Below are 14,183 nucleotides of genomic sequence, written 5' to 3' on the forward strand. Positions count from 1 at the left end.
AGGAATTCTGGGGACAAGAGAAAAATACAAGGCAACAAACAGAAAGAGGTCTTAAGAAAAAAGAGGAGGTAGGAAGATGCCAAAGGAAAAGCAGGCTGCCTTTGCAAAATGTGCTCAGGGCAGGTCTGGGCATGAATTAATCTATTCACTCACTACGATCCATCTATGTGTTAGGTACCGTTCTATGTTATTTATATTCATCAACTCAGTTAATCCATAAAACAACCCAGTGAGCTTGATACCATTATCCCCATTGTACAGAGGAGTAAACTGAGGAACGGAGAGGTTAGGTAATTTGTTCAAGGCCACTCAGCTAGTAATGTAGTGGAACCGGGATTTAGAACTCAGGCAGCCTGACTCATTAGCACTATTCTGTCTTGAATATAGTCTCTGTCCTCAGAAATATTACAGTCCAGAGAGATATGTGAGCTAGGACTAATGACCAACACTTGGGTGATGCCTATTATGTGCCAGATATTATTTTGAGCACCTTTAAATGCATTTACTTCTTTAGCTCTTGAAGCAATTTTAAGAAACAGGGGCAGGGCACTGCTGAATGGGCCTGCCTGTATGCAGAACTGTGTAAGACAGGCCTCTTTATTCCTGGAGACCTATGAGAGAGGTGCTCGAATCTCCTAATGTTCCAAGTTCCATATCCTAAGCAGAAAAGCTCCAATTTAGAGATAGCCTCTACAAAAGGTACGTTGGGGGCCAAGCCCCACATTGTGTCCTCAGCTTCCATCCCCTCACCACCTCCTTACCTGGCCTCCAGGATGGGTCTTGCTGCACTAAAGAGCAGGTGCACCTGTCCACTCTTTTGCTCACCCTGGCTCCTATAGCCAGATCCATGTTCATGCTACAGGTGGGTCCTCCTGCATGGGCCACTGCAGGCAGGCCTGGAAGGCCAGGCTGTTGCCCATCCTGACAGGCACTGGAATAGGGAGCCTACTAAGTAGGTTGGTTGCTGCTGCTACTGAACATCCTGACCCACCAAGGAGAGCAGCCCTGACCTGCCACTCTCACCACTGCCCCCTGTCCTCCCTCCCTCCCCCATAGACCAGAAATCACTGCCTTGGCACTTGGAATTCAAAAGGTTGCCTAACAAATGAAAACTGATCTTACCTCTTTGCAAAGCAATTTGACAATACATTTCAAGAGCCAAAATATGTTTATATCCCTTAATCTAGTATCCCTTCTCCTGTTGGATTATTTATATAAAGTAAATTCCCAAAAGGGAGAGAAAACAAAGTGTGTACACAAAGGTCTTCTATGCAGGATTAATTATTCATTCAATAAATATTTATTGAGTTCCTCCTATGTGCCACAGTTCTAGATGGTGTAATCAAGATAAACAAGGTCTCTGCCCTCCTGGAGATTATAATTGGGGAGAAAGACAATAAATACACACATAAATTCGAATAGTAATATATTTACTAAATCCTCTGCAGAAAATTAAAGGTCTGGGATAGAGAACTGGGTGGCTGCTCCAGATTGGGTGGTCAGGGAAGGTCTTTCAAATGTCACTAAATAAGATGACATTTAAGCTGAGATTCTCATGAGAAGAAGAGGCAGCCATATGAAGGCCCAGAGTATTCCAGAAAGGGAAGCTCGTGGTCCAGGAAACCATAAGAAGGCTGGTGTGGCTGGGTCAAGGAAAGCAAGTGATGGGAAATGAGGTCAGGGGAATAGGGAATAGAAGGCACCAAATCAGTAGGATTTCATAAGCACAGGTGAGATGTTTGAATTTTTTCAGTAGAGAGTACTAAGTAAGGGCGTGAGACCAGACTGTGCACGATAAAGTGGCAGGGAGACCAATTAGGAACTCTTGCAGCTGTCCCAGTGAAAGGTGATAGTAGCTTGAAATAGGGTGGTAGAAAAGCAGACGAAGAGAAATAGAAGGATTCAGGATATTTTTGGAGGCAGGACTGAAGGTTTTGCTGAAGGTGTTAGTGTGGAAGTCATGAAGGCAGACGAATCAAGGATTACTCATGGAGTCTCACCTTGAGCTAGTATAGTTGCCATTTATACAGTTAGAGAAGGCAGCAGAAGGTGCAAATTTATGGCAAAGAGGAGGAAAGAGTTTATGGGTTGAACAGCGTCCCCCCAAAAGCCGTTGAAATCCTAACCCCCAACACCTCAGAATGTGACCTCATTTGGAAATAGGTTTTTTCAGGTGTAACTAGTCAATGTTAGATGAGGTTATTGGATTAGGGGGGCATGGAGACAGAGGCACTCAGGAAAGAGAACTCCATGTGAAGACACAGAAGCCAGTCACGTGAAGGTGGGTAGAGATTGGAGTGATGTTTCTACAAGTCAAGGAACGCCAAGGGTTGCCAGCCTTCATCAGTAGCTACAAGAGAGGCATGGAAGAGATTCTCCCTCAGAGCCCTCAGAAGGAACCAATCCTGCAGACACCTGGATTTCAGACTTCTAATCTCCAGAACTGTGAGAGAATACATTTCTTTCATTTTTAAGCCATCCAGTTTGTGGTCCTTTGTTATGGCAGCCTTAGGAGTCTAACAGAGAAGAGAATAAGGATTTCTGTGGGGGCCTTGTTATGTTTGAGGAATCTTTAGACATCTATGTCGAAAGATCAAGTAGTGATTTAGATATATGAACGACATTCATGCACTGCGGGGGGGGGGGTTATGGTGGCAGGGGGAGAGTCCCTCAGCCCAGCCTGCGCCCTCTCGCAGTCCAGGACCCCTTGGGGGATGTCCACCTGCCACAAGCGGACATCCCCCCAGGGGTCCTTAGCACTGCCACAGAGATAGAAGAGGTTCCCGCCACCGCTGCTGCACTTGCCAGCCAGCCATAAGCCCTACATCTGGTTGAGCGGCACTCCCCTGTGGGAGCACACTGACCACCAGGGGGCAGCTCCTGCATTGAACATCTGCCCCCTGGTGGTCAGTGCACATCATAGCAACCAGTCATTCAGCTGCTCGGTCAATTTGCATATTAGCCTTTTATTATATAGGATGCATTGTACTTTATGGAAGCACTTTATGTGATATATAAAATATGACATATAAAGTGATGACCTAAAAAGGGAGAAATCATTACATAAATAATGGTATATACATTTCATGAAATATTATGCCGCCTCTAAAGAGAATCATTATAAAAACTAGGTAGCTACCTGGAAAGTGCTTATGATAAGGTTACACACATAAAGCCAGTGCTTGCCACTATGTAATAACTGTCCAGATGAGAAGCAGGTGTCCATCTCTCTGGGTTAGAATCCCAGCTTCAATTTTTCTGAATGGCCTGGGATAAGCTGCATGTCCCACAAGTTATTTTGTTCAGTGTATGTGTGGCGTCGGGTAAGTGAACACAACACTTATTTGGAAATCCCTGAGATTGCGAAGTAAAGAAGTATTAAGAGTGCAAGTGGAATTGAGCAAGGAAGACCTCTTAAAAGAGCTGACCTTTGCGAAAGATGTGCATGGCCTGAGGCAGAGTCCTTACCACAGGCATTGTGGCAGCATCAAGGAGTAGACCCAGTAACACCTCCAATAAGTCATTCTCTGTGAACACACCTGTGCTAGAGCTCTTACCACACACCGAGTGTTCCGATTGCTCATCCATGTCTCTGTGTCCCACTGTGAGCTCCTTGAGGAAAGGGGTCATTTTTCTCTGTCTCCTTAAGCACAAGACCTGGCACAAGGGAGATACAAAGTCAAGTCTGTTACATTTAATAAAAAACAGAATCAGATTTTGATTATCACATAGGACCTAGCAGTAAAAGCACATTAATACCAAGTCCATCAACCTCGGACAGGAGGCTCCTTAAAATCCGCAGAAGATCGGGTGATGGTTAAGTTGCTTTATATGAGGTAAGCACAGGGAGTTCATTGCTCTGGAAGAAGTGATAGAAACAAACACCACCAATTAGGAAAATCGGAAGGAGACAACCCGTTTTACAGTAGCAATTAGAATCAATACAGTGAGTAAATAAGACTCACAGTGCATAATCATAAATTATTTTGTCTCCCAACCACCAATAAAATTTATTCCAAGGAAAGGGAAAGAAGTCCTTCCTCTACTCGTTAATGAAAACTTAAGCTGTGACTTTTCTGATCACTCTTCAAAAAGAAAAAGTCCTGGGAACACTGTTGTCACCAAACTCTATTCCTAAATTATATGCTCAGTCCCCTAAAAAGGCAAAATTCCAAATCTGATTTAAAGCTCAACCTTTTCTCCCAACCAGTGCTTGCTGCAGGTGGGACCCCTAGCTGGGGACAGGGATATGGACAACTGCTTTTTTCTCTCCCAAGACTTCCCTCCCCAGTTTGCTGTGACTTCGGACCTCTTAAAGGCTAGAGGAGTGGGCTGAGGAGAGGCAGAAGGAAAGAGCGGGAGAGCTCTTATCTGACCAGTATTATGGCAAGAAGGCTTTAAAGGTGACTTTGTGTGGAGACATGCAGGGAATTTTCACCACCTGTATCCTATTGTTCACCCTTGCAGCCCTTGGAAGTCAGTGGTCCCTTCAGTTTGTCCTCCTCTTGAACAGACCTAAGAGGCCTCCACCTCAGTTCTTCCTGTGCATGACCCACTTCTTGTTCATAGGAACAATATCCTGGGCCCAAAACAGCATTGGGCGCTCAGGCTGATCTGAACAGGGCTACCTCCCCTTTGCCTTGTTTGTCTAAGATGGCACCCATCACTCATCCTTTAGGTTTCTCTGGTGGCTGTCAGATGCCAGTCCACCGTATCTCCCCATCACAGACTGCCAGAGACATGTGCTCAGCTCTGTGACTCTACAAAGACCCTCTCTCGTGACTCAAGAAGGGGCAACATACAACAGCTGTTACAATCTTTGTTCAACCCTAATCTCCTAATGACGAAGCTGGGGTCTCGGGCTTTTTCTATAGCACCACACTGCTAAGTGGTATAAAGGGCAGGGACACACACACACACACACACACACACACACACACACACGAGCGCGCGCACGCACACACACACACACACACCCATATAGGGTGATCAAAGATGAGTCCAACACTGCTTCTCGAGGGTTTCAGTGTCTTAGGGGAACAAGAACATTCATCTCGAAGGTTAGCAAAGGCAGGATGGCTCCCACTGGGCACAGCGGAGAAGGCTCCATGGAGAAGGTGACTTCTGAGTGGAGTCTTGAATAATGACTACGATCTGGAGAAGCTGAAATGAAGTCCTTTCAGAGAGAGGAAATAATGTCAGCAAGCGCCCATTGGTGGGAATGAAGGAAGGTATGCACAGAGACCCCTAGGAGGTCTGTTTAAATTAGATGAGTGGACGAGAAGGCCAAGCCAGACTGAAGAAGAACAAGATCAGGAGGTTGGTTTTCTCCTGCAGGAAGTGAGAAGTTTTGAAAGTTTTGAACAGGGCAGCAAGATGGAGGATGGTTGGGAGGGCAGTAACTAATTCTTAGTGAAATGTGTTCTTCATTTCCTTGTGTTATTAACCAGAACGCCATTAAGAAGAAAAACAAAACAAAAACCTTGCAGGACCTGCTTTTTTTTTTCTTTCAGGAAAAACCTTGCCCTTTGGAACCGCTCATGAGTTCAGTTTATAAAGACATCCAATCCTGTTTTTATTGTGAGTTAAGGGGCTTTGGCACAGCTGCCAGTCCCAGGATCCTCCCTCCTCCCAGATCCGGGGCCCTCAGCTTCAAGCCTGCTTGACCCATCTCCCCTTGGCCCCCAGTGCAGCCTGCTGGAAGAGGCCAAGGACAGGCTTCCCTTTCTGAGCAGAGGGCTGTTAAATATTTGTCCCCATGAGCCCAGCCACAGAGGCTCCACCCTGGGCCCACTGGAGCCAAATGAGAAAAATCCAGAAGGCTGCAAAGCCAAGAACACAGCAGGTTTGGATTCCAATCCCAGCTCCCCCCGTTCCCTTTCTGATCTTGAGACCTTGCTCAGCCTCTATGTCTAAATCTATAGAATGGAAACGAGGCTACCTACCTCACAAGGTTGCTGTGAAAATTAAATGTGAAAGAATGTGTAAGCCTACCTAGCACATAGCAGGTGCTCAATAAATATTCCTCCCACTGCTTCTCCCAACATATCTGTGTCTTGTTCTCCTTGCCTCTTAAATGTGGTGTGGATTCAAGAGTAAAGTTAAATCTAATAAAGTATCAAGCCTCTGCCATCTATCCCACACAGAGGCTCTAGGGAGAACAGAGGGCCTTTCTCTGCCCTGTGGGAGCTCTGAAAGCTATTTTTTGTTATTATTTTCAACAAGTTAAAAAAAATCACAACTACCACACACTTAGCATGAGCCTACACCCCCCCCCCCAAAAAAGTCCCCAAGTCCCCTTGTGGATTCAAGAGTAAAGTTAAATCTAATAAAGTATCAAGCCTCTGCCATCTATCCCACACAGAGGCTCTAGGGAGAACAGAGGGCCTTTCTCTGCCCTGTGGGAGCTCTGAAAGCTATTTTTTGTTATTATTTTCAACAAGTTAAAAAAAATCACAACTACCACACACTTAGCATGAGCCTACCCCCCCCCCCCCAAACAAGTCCCCAAGTCCCCTCCTTCTCCCCCTGCAACTGCCCACTAGGTTGAAAAGATGGTGCCCAGCAGAGGGCGCTCTGAGTACAACCTCCAGGCCCAGGCCCTGGGGAAAGGCACCGGGCCAAGGAAAATTCTAGTGGAAAAATCGAAGAAAGGATCCAGGTTTATAAGTCCCAGACTTTGAAAAACAAAACTGCTGAGCTGTCTCCTGAGTTAGGGAAAAAGAACACCACAGCCGCCTCGAGATTTCCAGGAAACAATTTGTGAAGGCTTTGGGCAAGGCTGGCCAGAGGACTTGAGGAGGCCCAGCTGGGTCTGATGCCCTGGGAGGAGTGGTGTGGGGTGGGCGGTGTGCCTGTGGGAACGTAAGGGTTCGGGTGTTCTTGGGCACGGTGGAGTTACGTGCCTGTGTGTGGGTTTATGTGTACCTATGCGCAATCCCACAAGTATTTATTTGAGAGCCTTCTATGTTCCCCTGGGCACCGTGCTAGGTGATGGGGATGTGACAGCAAATAAAAGTCTCTGAGCTCACAGAGCTGAGTTTAGTGAGGGAGGCAAATTAGCAGGCATTTCGGTTCAGAGAGCAGGCGTCTGGGAGGCGGTTTGGGGGGCAGTTCAGAACACTGGCTTTGTGGCCAGGCAGCCTGGGATGCATATCCAGCTACACAACCTTGGAGATCTCCAACACTCAGTCTCCTTAGCTGCAAAATGAATAGGTTACACAGTGACATCCTACAAGATACCGTGTGCGTAAATGTTCAATGACTGGTTCCGTTATGTGCATGCAGGCTCTGCACCTGGATAAACACATACAATGTGCACAGTCCTGGTGAGCTACACATGGGGCATTGGCTTACCCGCTTAGGTTGTATGCATGGCATGCCAGACGCTATCAGAGGTCGCAAACAGTGGTCCACAGACATGGTTTGTTGAGATGATTGTTTGGTTTGAGTTTGGTGGTTTTCTGTTGTTGTTGTTGTTTGGGGTTTTTTTGGAGAGAGTTGTTTTTTTGTTTTGCTTTTTGGCTCATGGAGGATTCTAAAAATCAAGACATTTCACGTAAAAATCTAGATTTCCAGTTTTTCTGGAAACCTTGGAAGACCTGGCTGTCCTGCAAGCATTTGCATGTGTGTTCCTGCATGCCAGGGTCTCCACTTCCCATCGATGTGTCTTTCCCAGGAGCACCCTCTCTCCTGGCCAGTCTCCAGGTCTGTCCTTGGAGGAGTTCCAAGGTGGCTTGGGAGGGCTCATGTGCAGACATGCTCTCTGTGAAAGGAGAAGCAGGACCAGGAGAAGCTGGTGCCAGGGCCCCAGCCTCCCCAGGCAGCTCCAGTTTCAGCAACAGGGGGGCCAGAGAGAGCTGTGGGCCCTACCCCAGGCTCTCTGGTCATGTGGCTGGACACTGGATACAGAAGAGTGTAATCAAGAATGGCAGCTAGACAGAGTGTGTTTTTGGTCCATCAGCTTTTACATTTTAAACTTCCTCAATTATAGCAGTAAAGTGATTAAGGTAATGATCTCCCCCAAGAAGTGTTGCTAGCTGTGTATACTATGGTTCTTTTAAAAATTAGCAAATTGACTCATGGTAGAAGCTAAAAATATATTTGTTAAACAGATTTTAGGAACCCACAAATGTGAAAGGTAGGAATGACATTTTCCTGGATCCTCTTACTGCGGCAAATTGGACCTTCTTAATAGGTATTTACTGTGCTCTCCCATCCTCCACCTCTGATGTACAGGATAGGATATAGGCTGGGCACAATGGGCCTACAAACACAAATATGCCCTGCTCCCAGGCCCTCTTGTGGAGAGATATCCGAGGAAAAGTGAAAGCAGGAACAAGAAAGGGCAGGCTATTATTGAGACATTTGTGGACAAAAGGGCACCAGAACATAGAGGAAGAGGCCCTCTGGACTTCAGACTTACTGTGCAAGCTCCGACCCCTCTCTGGACCCAGTTCCCCTTTTATAAGAGGAGAAGGTCAGAAGAGACTACCAAACACCAACCCTACACTCACAGCCCTGCCCACCCCCAGCTTGGACATTCTAGGAGGGAGTTCAGGCCATTGCCTAGTTCTCCGCCTCTTATTCCCACCCCACCTTCTTTAAAAAAATTTTTTTAATTTTTTAAAATTAATTAATTATTTTAGAGAGAGAGAGAAAGGGAGAGAGAGAGAAACATCAATGTGAGAGTAAAACATCAATCGGCTGCCTCCTGCACGCCCCCCTACCAGGAATCGAACCCACAACCCAGGCATGTGCCCTGACTGGAATCAAACCAGCAACCTTTCGGTGCACAAGACTACGCCCAACCAACTGAGCAACACTGGCCAGGGCTACCCACCCCAAGTCTTAGCTTGTGCTGCTTCCAAGTCTTAGCTTGTGCTGGGAATTCATCTGGCTTGAGCTCTGGGGGAAAAAAATCCATCAGATGAGGTTTTTCACACTGTTTTTTCTTGGGGAAAAAAATCTGGAGTCCCAAAAGATCAGGCATTTAGTGGAAGCTTCCAGCATCTGTTACAAAGGTTCCTGGTCCAGGTTCCTAGACAGGTGGGAGAGTTGTGTCCCTTACACAGCACCAGGGTTTGGAGGGACTTTCCTTGCAGTCCTGCAGTCAACAGCAGAGGCAGATATCCTAATTCCTGAGTAAGAGCTCCCTTCACTCCCTGATTTTTCTCTCTTAGGCTGAGTCCTCAAGAGGGAGTGAGATGAGGACTGCCAGGCTGTACCCCCTCCTCAGCCAGAGAGTGACTGCTGTTGAGCTAGAAGATTGATTATTCTCATTCTGCACCAGCCCAGAGCCCAGGAAAACCAACTTCACAAAGGTAAGTAACAGAGAAGAACAATGATTCTATAGCCCAGCAAAGGGCCTTGGAGGCCCAGGGTACCCACCTTTGGGAAAGTCTTTATGGTCAAAGTCCACAAAAGTAAGAATCTGACACAGAGCTAAACCAATCTCTTAGAACAGGGCTCCTGCATGGACAGCGATGGCAAAGAGAAGCAGAAGGTTGGCTAATGTTCATCCAAAGATACTTGCCTTGCTCATTATTGGCATCTGAGGAGCTTTTCTTATCCAAGGGTCTCCCAAGCAGTTCACCTGGGCCACATCACCATCCCCATCATATGTTGAAATCCCCATTGCATTTTCAAAGTGGCCAGTCCCACAAATAACTGGAAACACCCCAGGGACAGTTCTGGAACCTACAATGCAAAGAACTTCAGAGGTGTTTTGTTTCTTTACTTAAAATATGGGAATCTGTTGAGATGGGGAAAATCACCAAATATAGAAACGCCCTTCAACAAACAACCCCAGCTTTCTTTTTAGATTTTAGTTAGAATGCTTTTTCTAACACCTTGAAAAAGGCCAGGCCAAAAAGATTTTATAAATGTTTTCTGATGGTGGTGAAATTATCCTTAACTATTGTTAACTTAAGTAAAAATGTTTATGGGTAAGGTCTTGCATATTAGTCATTCGTTGAACAAGTGTTTATCGAATACCTGCTATGTGCCCAGCCCTGAGCTATGCCTGGGAAAACAATAATGAAGAATTAAGACACAGCTTTACTTTAACATCTTTACTCCATTTAATTTCCTATATTCATATAATTCACATATTCTAGAGAGGCAAAAAGAAAAAAAAAACACTTGTAAACAGGCACATTTTTTAACTGCCAGTTATAACAAGTGTAATAAAAACCAAGAGGGCAATTAACAGAAGGAAACCTGGGACATTTTTAATCATCACCAAAGCAGAAAATGCATAATATAGGCCATAGTTTTTACAAGATCATCTGGTGTATTTCTTTGTTTTGTTGTTGATATTAGCTAAGTATAAATTACCACAGGGAGGTATTGAATTTGGGTTGAAGAACCCAGTGCCATTTGGTCTTCTAATATAACAGGTGACTGATTAGCTGTAATCATATGTTTAATTAAATGTCCTGCTGCGGGCATCAGAAGTTATCAGAGGATATTAAAGTAATGTGAACAGGAAAGCTGTTCGCTAATTATTTTTACTAAACATAAGCCACGGATATGACAGGGACAAGGCATGATGCTGGCAATGAAAAGAAGGAATACAGGGCAAAATTGGGAACGTTTGGTTTTTATAAGTAGAGGGAGTAATAGCTCATTCTGGACTCCACATTTTAAGGGTCACTGACAAATAGGAGCATGACTGTCATTAGTCGACTGGGTGCACTCACTCGGTTCATTCACAGCTGCAGTCTGGGGCCTTGCTCATGACAGAACACACTCTACGCCTTCACAATAAATACGTTTGGGGTGAAGTCAATGAAATGTCTGCAGCAACTGTGACCCACCATACATCCCTTTCACCCCTCCACAGAACCTACCTCCCCTCAGACTGGACAGTCAATTTCCTCCTCCTTTCCCAATCTGCTCTCAGGAAAGACTCTCCTCCCACCTGGAAACGTGGGTCACAATGACTGGCGCCTCTCCTCTCCCTGAGGAATATATCCATCTATCTCTTGTTAAAGAAATGTCAAGAATGAAGAGGCTGGAGAGTGGCTGGGGTATTGACTGTGAATAGGAGTCAGGTGGCCCCCTTCACCTCCCTGCACCACAGGCCTGGGTTTTGTAACCTGGGAGTGACAGTGTGCAAAAGATCCGGGGGAGTATGTGTTCCATTCTTGTCACCTGACAAATGAGGAAACTGAGGCCCACAGCAGGAAAACAACTCACAGCTGGTCACTGAGGAACCAGATGAGATCCCAGCTTGGTCTGAACAAGTGGAAAAAACACACAAAGCCTGAAGTGACTGCTCTTCCCACCCCCAGTGCTGCCAAATTCTGGCTGCTTCACCTCCACCAACGTACTGAACTCTTTAAGCTTTACTTTTCTCATCTGGACTGTGGAAAAGTAGTTTCCTCACCTCTTCTTGGTGATGTTAGTGAATGGAGCAATTCATGGCTATGCTCAGAGCAGTCTCTGATATTAAATAAAAGGTAGTCACTTTTATTGTCACCGTTAGTATTTTTAGTACAACCACGGACCCCAATCCTCCAGATGCTTAAACTCTAATCTGGTCCTGTCTCCCCAGGCCAGTGTAATCTCTCCCTCCTCTAATGCTCTTGGCTGCCAGCATCCTGAACTGTAACACATGGAAAGGCACTTGTCAGAAAAAAGCTTGAACAGGCTGAGACAGCAGAGGCAAGCCAGCCCAGGAAAGAATCCCAGTTTTCAAATCTCATTAGGTTCATGGTTTTCTTTTTTTAAGTCTAGTGATTTTCAAACTGTGTCCCTAGAGCCCAGAGGTCAGGATGGGGAGAAGTCCAGTGCGCAGACTCCTGGCCACGTGCACTGATTCACAAAGCTCTCAGCTTCCAGCTGGTTTATATATTTGGGCTCCAAGTGAGAACGCATTCAAAGACACAGTCCTACAGCTAATGCAGTTTGAAAAACCTAACACACTTGTCTATGATCTTTATGATCATTTTTCTGCCTTTAAAAAAAATCTATGAATTATATATTTTAATTATTCCTTAAGCATTCATTTATTTACCTCCCACCTCCCCTCTTCCTCTCCCCTCCCCACTGCAAACAACTGGTTTAGTGGCAAGGGGAGAAAAAACAGAACATGTATCTCCTGACTCCTATTCCAGTGCTCATTTCAATATATAAATATAGCCTCCAATATATCACAACATATTTCGGGGTGGGGGGGTGCAGAGTGAAGGAAGACACAATTCCTTTCATCCCAGTACTAAATTGTCAGGACCTTACCAGTTATCACCAGTTTTCTATTCTGCATCTGAAAAAGGGTTAAAAAAATCTCTACTCTAGGAAATATAGCAAGCCAGGAGGTGGTCAGACACTTAGGAGCCAATCACATGTGCTCTACCATCTTCAATAAAGAATGGCTCACAAAATTTTAATATCCAAGTCCTCCTGGCCATTCAGTCCTTAGCTCCTTGCAGGAGCCAGAAGCTGGAAAGGCTAAGCAGGCAAATTCAATGTCAAGCGCTTAATGGCTAAAGGATTGGGCAAAACTGGCAAATGGAAGCCTTTTGGTGCCTCTTTGAAGGCAGAGTAGTTATGAATGTGAAAGGACTGCTGAGGCTCCAGCACGCCCTACTTCCCTGGCTTTGCTTTCTTGTTCCTCATTCGTGGCCCCATGCTCAGACCACCAGAAGTTAGGTCTTAGCCAGATGGACTAATTTTCTTTTTAAATCTATTTTTGGAAAAATAATTTTTCCCCTGGGTAGAGATGAGTGGTCTCCAAAGGGTTTCATTTCCTTTCTGAGTCAGGTTCAGCCCCGTGAGACTTGGCTTTCGATTTCTGCAGCCTCATGGCTCCCTGAACGCTCAGAGGTCCCCTGGTGATGCCCCCTTTACTTCAAGAGCCCCCCAAAATAAGCCAAGTGACTACAGATAAGTTTTTGGTACTTTCCAAAATTAAACTATTTCCCTTGGTAAATTTCCACCAAATGAGCTCATTAATCTGAAAACAGGATGTGGCACATGAAAAGAGTGAGGTCAGGTTGCCTGTTCACTTACACTGGCTTGGGGCAGAGAGGAAGGGGTGGGTGGGAGAGAAGTGGGACCAGCGAATGGCTTTTAGAGATCCCAAATCCTTCATGCAGTGGGCTAAGAATGAATTTTTAAATCAGAGACTCAAAACTCTGAATCCTTCTTTTCTCTTGGAATTAAAAGGCCCCGCTGGGGCCACCTCTGGTCACCCTCCCACAGATTGCCTATGTTGGAGGCCCCTGAGGTCCTCTGCTTGTCCAGAGCAGGTGTCTGCCCTCCAGGGAGGACCCAGAAGGCCTCCTTTCCTCAGAGGGACTCTGTCCTGCAGCATCAGCTTCTCCATCAGAAGCTGGAAGAAGCTCTACCCTGGATGGGAGGCTTACATACTTCCCAGGTTTAAACTCTCTCTCTCTCTCTCTCTCTCTCTCTCTCTCTCTCTCACACACACACACACACACTCACACAACCAAAAAAACTAAAACACAGTTCGCAACTCCATTTGAGTGTCAAGACAAAAAAAAAAATGGGACTCTAATACATAAAGAGAATGTAATAGGTGCCTGTGAGTAACTAAAATAAAACAAAACCAACAAAATAGGCAGCCTCACTCCTCCTTCAGCTGACAGTCCTGCAGACAGACCTTAGAGGTCTGATAGAGAAGGAGCCTTTGTCAAATTCTCAAAAATATAGGTTGTTTGTCTCTTATAAACAAAAATTCTATCCCAATACTAAGTTCCATAACTATTTTGATTGATACACACAGCTTCATAGAGAATGAGTGACTGTGTGTGTTTAGACAGAAACAGAAATGGTTCCTGAAGATGCCCAGTTCTGTAAAAGCATCCTGCCTTCCAACCTCTTCGTACCATCCTTGCTGACGCACCAACCCAATAGGCCTGGACGAGCCTGGCACTGTGCTAGGCTCTTTGCAGGAACCCAAGAGGGCACGACTCGGTTCTGCTCGGCCCATGTCCAGGCGGGGATTCGGGTGGGCAGGCAGGGCGTGGGGGTCAAGTCCCAGGACTGTCTGGATTCGTTTATTCTGTGAACACTTTACTGAGTCCGGAGCACGGAGAGGGGAGGAGGGCACGGGAGCCTGTCAGTCCCCGGTGGGAGAACAGGGCGACGCAGCAGACCCCCGCCCGGGCCTCAGTTTCCCGTTCGGGGGCGCGCTCGCCCCGCCCCCGGGAGCC

The sequence above is a fragment of the Myotis brandtii genome, unplaced genomic scaffold, assembly GCF_000412655.1.
Source record: "Myotis brandtii unplaced genomic scaffold, ASM41265v1 scaffold589, whole genome shotgun sequence".
NCBI classification, from domain to species: Eukaryota; Metazoa; Chordata; class Mammalia; order Chiroptera; family Vespertilionidae; genus Myotis; species Myotis brandtii.